Below are 10532 nucleotides of genomic sequence, written 5' to 3'. Positions count from 1 at the left end.
GACATTCTGAGCATTAAATAGAACTATGTAACGATCTGAAGTAATATCTGCCTGAGCAGAGTGAAGTATCCCTGTTATCAGATTGTCTCCTTGCTTCGTTGACGCATGTTTTTAGCGCATGTTAGCGTGCCCTGCTGGCTAGCTCACGGACGCTGTTGTGCACTGAGCTCATGTGGCGGTTTCAGCTGGTAATGATGTCCCGACCAACGGCGTCTGCACTGTTGCCGTAGTTTGCACTGTTAGCACCTTTAGCTGCTTGCAGCTAACTCAGCTGTTGCCATGTTGAGTCTCAAGATACAGGGCGCAGCCCAGCCCACTGCTGTATCCCACATTCCAAGTCATTAAGAATAAAAGCATTTCCACGCTCAATGTTGTCGTAATCATCTATGGGGGTGGGTTTTGGGAGGTACAGTAAAAGCGGCAGCAGTGAGGTGGAGTGTTGACACGGTCTGGGTGAACTGACACCTTTCATCGAGGTAAGCAACACACACACACACATAGTGCTGCATCACCGTTGCTCGTAGTACACACAGGGCAGCTGTATTGTCAGATTCTGAAAACAATGCATATGTCTGCAGTTTTGAATGTCAGTCCACATATTCATGATTTATTACTTGATCAATGAATTGGTCCAAAGTATAATGTGACAGCACAAGTTGTACACATTTCTGCTCAAGTATTGGTTGTGATATCTGGATTGTAGCAGCCGGAGCAATAAAGGTATGCAGTAATGTGAAAAAGAATTTGTCCCCTTCCTTTTTTTTTTTTTTTTTTGCATATTTGTCAGACTTAAATGATTCAGATCATCAAACAAATTTTAATATTAGACAAAGATAACCCGAGTAAATTCAAAATGCAGTTTTTAAATGATTTAATTTATTAAGGGAAAATAGCTATCCAAACCTACTTGGCCCTATGTGGAAAAGTAATTACCCCCCCCCCCCCCCCCCCCCCCTTAATAAATCATGAATGAACTGTGATTAACCACATTTTTTGGAAAGCTGAGTTCAATTTCATGAGCCACACCCAGGCCTGATTACTGCCAGACCTGTTGAATCAAGAAATCACTTAAATAGAACCTGTCTGACAAAGTGAAGTAGGCTAAAATGGTATTGTATATGTTTCCTCTTTTCCACTAATCCATATGTGCAGACTACTAACAAGGTGCAAAGCCTGATATACCGTCTTCCTCTGTGCCACTGAGCGCCATTCCATTGTTGTCAGAAGCTCTTAAAACACATTAGTGACTCACACTGTTGAACTGTGTGACAGGTTCCTTCATTACCATCACTGAGTTCCTCTTAGATCAAACCAGAGATCCGTGGGCAGTTTGCTCCAGACAAAGAGAAATCAAAGCATTGTGGGACGGTTTAAAAAGAAAAATATGGAATAATACTTGCCGAATTATTTTTCGTTATCTTCTGGCTGTTTGACTCGTTCTAGTGATCCGTGACAGGAGCGCCTTGTTGAAGCCTCTTGTCTCATGGATCCCATGAATAGACAAACCAAGTAGGTGTATGCCCCGTCACAGTGTACATCTACAGCTGTCAGTGCACACACTGAGACTGCATGAACCACCTTTTTGTTGTCACTGGGCTCAGCGAGCATAAGACACATTATCAAGAACCACGTCTTAACTGATCAGCAGCTCTGGGTTCACTACATCAACAGGAACACGTCTTCAAGGTGTCCAGGCTGCCATTACCTCCCTGTCTGTGGTATCCATGTAACCAACCAACTGGTGACAGTACAACAGTAATGTTATACATAAGCTCTATTTATTTTCAGAAATGAGTGCAACATCAAATATAAGTATGGATGGTATGTGTTATCCAGCACTATTTTCTATTTACTGTATTTTCCATTATTGTCCAACAGATGACCATGGCAATTACTATGGCTCCCACAAAATGACCATCTATCCAGTACAGTCTAACACTACCAAACCCAGCATCATTCATAACCAGTACAGTCCAACACTACCAAACCCAGCATCGTTCATAACCAGTACAGTCCAACACTACTAAACCCAGCATCATTCATAACCAGTACAGTCCAACACTACCAAACCCAGCATCGTTCATAACCAGTACAGTCTAACACTACCAAACCCAGCATCGTTCATAACCAGTACAGTCTAACACTACCAAACCCAGCATCGTTCATAACCAGTACAGTCCAACACTACCAAACCCAGCATCGTTCATAACCAGTACAGTCCAACACTACCAAACCCAGCATCGTTCATAACCAGTACAGTCTAACACTACCAAACCCAGCATCGTTCATAACCAGTACAGTCTAACACTACCAAACCCAGCATCGTTCATAACCAGTACAGTCTAACACTACCAAACCCAGCATCGTTCATAACCAGTACAGTCCAACACTACTAAACCCAGCATCGTTCATAACCAGTACAGTCCAACACTACCAAACCCAGCATCGTTCATAACCAGTACAGTCCAACACTACCAAACCCAGCATCGTTCATAACCAGTACAGTCTAACACTACCAAACCCAGCATCGTTCATAACCAGTACAGTCTAACACTACCAAACCCAGCATCGTTCATAACCAGTACAGTCCAACACTACTAAACCCAGCATCGTTCATAACCAGTACAGTCCAACACTACCAAACCCAGCATCGTTCATAACCAGTACAGTCCAACACTACTAAACCCAGCATCGTTCATAACCAGTACAGTCCAACACTACCAAACCCAGCATCGTTCATAACCAGTACAGTCTAACACTACCAAACCCAGCATCGTTCATAACCAGTACAGTCTAACACTACCAAACCCAGCATCGTTCATAACCAGTACAGTCTAACACTACTAAACCCAGCATCGTTCATAACCAGTACAGTCCAACACTACCAAACCCAGCATCGTTCATAACCAGTACAGTCCAACACTACCAAACCCAGCATCGTTCATAACCAGTACAGTCCAACACTACCAAACCCAGCATCGTTCATAACCAGTACAGTCTAACACTACCAAACCCAGCATCGTTCATAACCAGTACAGTCCAACACTACTAAACCCAGCATCGTTCATAACCAGTACAGTCCAACACTACCAAACCCAGCATCGTTCATAACCAGTACAGTCCAACACTACCAAACCCAGCATCGTTCATAACCAGTACAGTCCAACACTACCAAACCCAGCATCGTTCATAACCAGTACAGTCCAACACTACCAGACCCAGCATCGTTCATAACCAGTACAGTCTAACACTACCAAACCCAGCATCGTTCATAACCAGTACAGTCCAACACTACTAAACCCAGCATCGTTCATAACCAGTACAGTCCAACACTACCAAACCCAGCATCGTTCATAACCAGTACAGTCTAACACTACCAAACCCAGCATCGTTCATAACCAGTACAGTCTAACACTACCAAACCCAGCATCGTTCATAACCAGTACAGTCTAACACTACCAAACTGGTATGGAGGCTAATGTCAGCGTATCGTCAGACCATTCTTAGTAATGAAATCCATGTTCAAATCCAAAGCAAGTGTGAAAGTAGTAGCTGTTTCATGCACCTGTATGACTTTTATTTTGCTGAATATATGAGGTATAGCATATATCTATGAAGCTTCTACAGGAAAAAAAACATTCAGTGATACAATTGTCTGCATCCATGCCTCTGTATGTGTGCTGATGACCTAATCACCACCGTTAATGGATAACTCATTTTCAGTAACAATTTGTTGCTTCTTAGTTCAGCAACATGGTTGCATGATTTCACTGTAGGTTGACCAATGTTCATTGAATTCCTTACAACATATTTGAGAGGTTAATAATCCACCACTCTTTATAGCTAATTAATGGGCATACAGCAGTGTTGTTCCACAGATGTACAGGTGTCTGAATGTGTGAGCCATCAGGCAGGTCAACATCTCTATTAACAGATTCATTAACATGTACATTCTGTAGACAACGGGACAGGATCTTGGTATTCAAATGAATCTCTCAAATATGTTTACAGCACAACCTCCTCCCTATATGGGCCTTCGAGAACTCATTTGAAACTTACTTGTGACATGTCAAATGCAAACGTAATGCACTTTCATTGTGTGGAAACAGGTCTTGCTGGCTACACCAGAAGAAACTCGCTTGTCCCCAGAGGCTCAGCGTCGTCAGACGGAGAGCCATATGTTTCGAGGTTGGGTCAACAGTAGAACCATATTTACCGAAACCTCTTTATTCACTTAAGAAATGAAAGAAAAGGTACATAGTTATTACCCCATCAGATCATTTAAACACATTTGATAACCTGTGTTAAAATGATACAGGATTAGCTGTGATCATCAGCATGTGTTCATAAAACAACAGAATATTCATACAAGTTGGTCCAGTAGGTCCAAGGAAGAAGCAGAATGAAATGTCCATAAATATGCCCCCTGAGCACGACGCAATGTTTCAAATAACTCATGAGCCATAGATAATAAGAAGATCAAGAAGGGAGATATTGATGAACAAAAACAGGCTCGTGTTCACATAGTGCACAAAGTCAGCCACCGCCTTAATATCTGACACCGTGTTGCAGTGATGCAAAGGTAACTGCATTTCATTGCAGTAAATACTGTGTTTTAATTCCACTGATAGTCGGAGTAGATTCAAATCAATAAAGAAAGATGTGTTCAAAACATTCAGAGGTGTATTTTCACAATGTTCTGGAGCTCTGGATGGATTCAGCCAATCACAGTGCAGTGTCCATCGCGTCCTCCGAATTCAATGATTAAGCATGATGTTTGTCCATGCCCTGCAGAACGGGGGTCATGGCCACGGTTACACATGATCAGTGTTGACTGTGTTGACCCATCCCCCCCCCCCCCTCTGTTCGACTTTGTGGCTGCGTAATAACGTCACACTACTTCCCCCTTTTACCTCGACGGAGCACCGTCTTGATTCCTGCAGCTGCTCAAGGGCGTTCACACTTCATTGCAAACATGTTGGTTTAATGGATTTGTTGAAACGACGATGCCGTCAGCTCTCAACCTGTTGTCTCCTCCGTGTAACCCTCAGCAGGTGAAGGACGGTGTGTTTTCACTGTGTGTGTTTTGGCCTCCTGTACCTTCATGTCTTTACTGTCTAGTCTTTAGTTTATTTCCCTTCCGTATGTCAGAATAAAATGTCACAACAGTGCTATTTATGCTACACAGCAAAGGCAAAAGTCCAGTACTAGCAATTGCTATTGCTGTTGCCCCAATAAAACCTGCTTCACAACCTGTGCTAACTACATCTTTTTTGATGTAAATGTATCAGTGCTTCTCATTTCAGGTGAAGGAAATACCAGAATACAAGTGAAAGCTTTAACATTTCATGTTGCTGCAGGTGTAACTAACTTAATGTCCACCTTCCATTGTGTCGGGGGACTCACAAGACGTCAAAATTGAAGCAGCAGAGGCCAGGATATCCCGACTTTTAAGACAGGATGTGCTTGAAAAGAACAATTTTGGAGGACTTGTCACCTGGCCACGTTTGAAGGCAGAAGTGCTCTGAAGGGCTGAACCCAAAGGTGGCGTGAGGAGCCGTCTGTCAAATAGAGGGGCGAGAAGCCATAATTGTTTGAAAATATTTTGTGCTGGAGCCTCGGGTGGTATCTGCCACTCTGACTGATGGAAATGGTAAGAACCTTTAGAAACCAGTCAAACCTGTGAAGCCACACCTCCAAAGGGACGACAGAGAAAGCTGTCGATCAGGTGAGTTTTGAAAATGGAGATCAGTACGTGTAATTAGTATCAGTGCAGTGAATGAAACCCAGCAGGAGTCAGCCGTACCTCTCGAGAGCCACAGACGACTCCACACAATGACAGATTCAAGTGTAACCGATACCTATTAATAAGAATATAAATGTCATCAACCGCTGATCCTCATCTCAGCCCTTAAAGCTGAGGCAAACCTTCACCAAATAGGTGTGACTGTAGTTATGTTATTGGGCCAAACCAAGTGATCCTGGTGCACCAAGGGACAGACGACGGAGTTACCTTGTTCATCACAACGTTGCTCTGCACCAGCAGTGGACAGTTTGTGCTGACTGCAGATTAGAACATGGTAATGCATATTGATAGATGGTGATGCTAACACAAAGCATTACGCCAGTGCAGAGGAGAACAACAATGCAAGCTGATGTGAAATCTGTGTGAGAAACAGCAGAGGTTCCTGACCGGGTTAACACTTTTCATCCACTGCATAGTGGTATTGAAACTTAACACTACAGGTTATATAACTCTGGAGAGTGTAAATGTTATTCTCATTCCTGTTGATATAAGTCACTCTTCTGTGAGAGAGTTTAATTACAGTGCTCATTAACACAGCCTGAGCTGTTCAAAGTTACCACTGGAGGGTGGAATGACTCTGACAAGTGACACCCATTCACAATGCCCAGTGTCACTGAAACACCTTTTGGGAAAATAAACCTCACTAGTGTTATTTTTACACGTAATTAGCTCTTTTGTCGTGTCAAATTACATAACCAATTTTTCAAATATTCCATTAAGTGGGTAACTATGTCAGATCTAAAAATCTAAATATCTCATAAGAATACAAATCTACTTTCAAACGTTAGGTCTGTAAAAACAAAACATGGCACCGTGGAACAACACAGAAGGAGGTTAACTCTTTCAGCTACCAGGACTGCACTGTTTGTACTGTTAGCACAGTTAGCTGCCAGCCACCAGCCCGGCCATGTTGACAGCCACGTGGAGGCAATCGCTCAATCATACGTGTGCTCTGCATATGGAATTTAGCAGCTTTAAAACGTCAACATCTAAAAAAGGCTGCAGCTAACTGTCCTCAGACTGACTGCACCCCATGTCTGTCTTTTCAGCTGACACAGCTGGCAGCTGGTCTGGACTTTGACCACAGTGTGGAGGAGGCGTTCCTCACAGCAGCAGCCTTCAACTGACCCTGACACACTGTCTGTGTCTGTGTTTGTCCGTTTGGCTGATGGGATACTGAGGAAAATAAAGCACATGTAAGCAGTCTCTGCAGTCAGTATAGAGCATACATAGCAAGCCTCTACTCTTTATGTGTCTTTAAATCTACCTAAAAGCAGCGGGGTGTGTTGCTTTAGTTGTCAACATGTGTAGAACAGTGTCCAGCTGTCATTAACACAGTGAGAGACTGCAGTGTCTGAAATCACACTGCTCCCACTCGTTGACTCTACTATGAGCAGTACATTGATATTCAGACACTGAATGAAATGTCCCGCTCTGGATTAGTTCAGAGATGAACATCATGTCACCTTTTACACTAATTTGACACTTTCATGTCAAATTAGAATTTTGCATTGAGAAATCATTTCTTTGTTTCTTTGTTTATTTATCACATAGATGTCTGCTCTGTCTTTTTGCTGCTGAGGTTGAAGACCATGTATTGTGTCTGTATAAATGTAAAATCCGATAAGTCATGTGACTGTCGTTTTCACACCCATCCTTGCATTGTGGGATTGTTAGCAGGAAGTAGTTGTTCCCTTGTCATATTTTGAGGGTGCTGTAAAGAGTGCACATCTCACTGACATGAAAAGGAGGGCAGTAAATCAGCCCTGTGTAGTAAACAGAGAGTGACCGGTGGTGGGCCGTCAGTTATTTTATAATTTAATAATTTTTCATAAATACACTACATGTATTATAATTTATTGAAAAACATTTCCCCATTATCTTATTTTCTCATTGCACAGCTACTGTCTTTAGCATTAAAACGTATTCAAGAAATACAACTGGGGAGGCTCGACTGTCTTCACTGGCGTCCATGAATTGAGAAGGACTTCTTACTGGAACTAAAACGCACGGATGTACTGAACAACCGTGAGATTAAACTCTTTATTAACAAAGAAAGGAGGATGGACTTTGTCTTTAAGTGAACAACAGCTCTGGTAAGTTAACTGCTTTTGTTTTTACATCTGCAGTAGCTTTAATATGCTTGTTTATATATTATTATTTGTACAACTTGTTTTTATGAAGATGGATTTTTGTTTTGTTTAATATGTGATAGGAACTATTGTTAGTCCAATGTTGCTCTGGGGACATATTTAGTCGGTGCCAGTGTTGCTAACTTGGCAACTTTCTCGCTAAATCCGGCAACTTTCCGAACCCTCATGGTGACTTTTTTTGTCAAAATCTACTAGCGACACATCGAGTGACTTTTTCTGGTGTTGTTGGAGACTTTTCTGGTGTTTTGACTCTGACGTGAAAGCACGTACCGTTCTACAGTTACTGCCGTGAACAAGCAGCGGGTGCTGCCGTGAGCCGCTCCAAAGCACTCACAGGCGGCTACTCTCACAGCAGCCTCGCGCAGCAGTCCCAGCTGCAGTCAGAGCAGAGAGGAGACGCACTCTCTGCGTATTCTGTGCAGTTAGTGTATTTATAGGTGTTGGTTTCATTTTTACACGAAACAAATAATAACCGTAGCTGTGTTTCAGCTGCAGGACAGCAGTGAAGGCCCAGGTATAAAATGCACGGCCCACCACTGAGAGTGACACAGTGCAGATACACACCATCACATATTTCATTCAACAACGTGGTTGATTCATAACTATTCTATTTCTTGGCCAAGTAAAAAAACGACATCTGAAGCCTCAAGACATCAGCATGCTTTTCATCTTGCTCTATGTTAAGTCCTCTTTTTGAAACTTGGGGAATAACCGAGACGACAACACGACAACCAAAGAAGAAGTAGAGGTGAATATCACAGTCATTTATTTTCAACTCATGGGTACTTGCAACATAAAGGTTCTCAGAATGTGGGAGAGGACGGGACAAAGTGGTTGTGCCGAACAATTAGAAATCAATAGAACAAAACTAGGCCTGACATATTTCTACCTGTGAAAACAAAACTAACTTAACTCGCGTATCTAAAAAGAACTTCACAGAAAGAGCACAGAGGTCGCACATTCCAATGATCTCTAGACAAAAGTCAGTTACGTGTGTGACAAATGTAATCTCAACTCACCTACCGTCCTCAACCTCCACATACCTGTTTCCATTATTCACCTGCTCAGTGTATACTTACGCCCCTGTGAACGGTGTGTGTCTGTGTGTGTGTGTGTGTGTGTGTGTGTCTGTGTCCATAGTAATGTAGTGACTCAGTGAAAGTTCAGGAGAACCACACCCAGCAGAGTGTGTTTCCGTTTGAATGCACATTGGTGAAGGTGTGTGTATGTGTGTGCGTGCGTGTGTGTGTGTGCGTGCGTGTGTGTGCGTGCGTGCGCGCGCGCACATTTTTTGCTTGGCCACTCCTTTATGACACATTTTCACACTGAATTTCAACAGACTACTGACGTCAGGTGTGTGTGACACGTATGTACTGTGGGACATGCTTTTACCTGTTGACACATCCCCCAATAACACACACACACACACACACACACACACACACACACACACACACACACACACCTACACACACACACATTTTGACCCAGTTCCATGTTGTCTAACCAGCTTTTTGTTACATCAGTGACATATCAGAGAGCGACATTTCTGTTGGATGCTACTGATGAGCTACAATCCAATAAGAGAATAAGAGCCTCCACACTCAGTGTTGGTCAGTTCTATGACATCCTCTGACTCTCGTATACATAATACTGCCTGCTACTGATGAACGCAGTATGTACTATATACTGTGTTCGTCAGTAGTATGTCGTAGGCCCAGGTTACCAGCTGGATGGAAACAGATGACCTGCTGGGGCAAGCCCTAATGGGAACAGCCAAAAAGCAAAGCAATTAGTGACGATAGAGTAAAAGTACTCAAATTCTATTAAAATGTAAGTAATTTAAATTTGAATAGTATTTGAAAACACAAGATCTTCAGTTTCTACTGCACTGATGTTTCCTTCGCTGTTTGAATCTTTAGCTCTTCAGATTTCCACCAGTTTCTACAGCTTTAGCTTCTTCTTACTTCTTTTGGTATCAAAACGAGATAGAAACCCTCTCTGTCTACAGGGAGCTCATGACCTGGATGTCTCCTTGAAGATGAGGGAATGGTTAGTATTCACGCTGCTGTGGACAAAGCTCTTTGCTTTTCATATGAGATGTGATTGAAAACAACAACAAAGGTGTTCAACCAAATTCCCTTTTTCCTATTATTTGTGCTTTGTGTTTCACAGAATCCTCTTCTGATATTTCTGCATTTAACTCTGGATGTTTAGAGAGACGTTATCTTTATGATTCTATAAACTTTCAAAGCGTGTAGAAATTATTCTTGGGTTTATCCGTTTATGTGCTCCAACCAACATCCATCACTGTGCTGCACTGACTCTTTCATGGTGTTCCTTGACTTGTAAACATCTAATAAATCTTTCTTCAGTACATTATAACTGTTATCACAAGTGTCTGTTTGTATTGTTTGCCCCAATTAATATCTTCTTCTGGCTTATAATGTTTTAAAAGGAATTATATATTCATACAACATATACTCAATGTGTATTCTACAGAAGGTTTGTTTTGTAACTCTACTGCACATACTGTTCTAGAGCAGAACTGCTCCTCCTGCTACTGCGCTCAG

This window comes from Pholis gunnellus (genome assembly GCF_910591455.1).
Source record: "Pholis gunnellus genome assembly, chromosome: 10".
Classification (NCBI taxonomy): domain Eukaryota; kingdom Metazoa; phylum Chordata; class Actinopteri; order Perciformes; family Pholidae; genus Pholis; species Pholis gunnellus.
The sequence above is the reverse complement of the archived record's forward strand: the minus strand, read 5'-3'. Positions refer to the sequence as shown.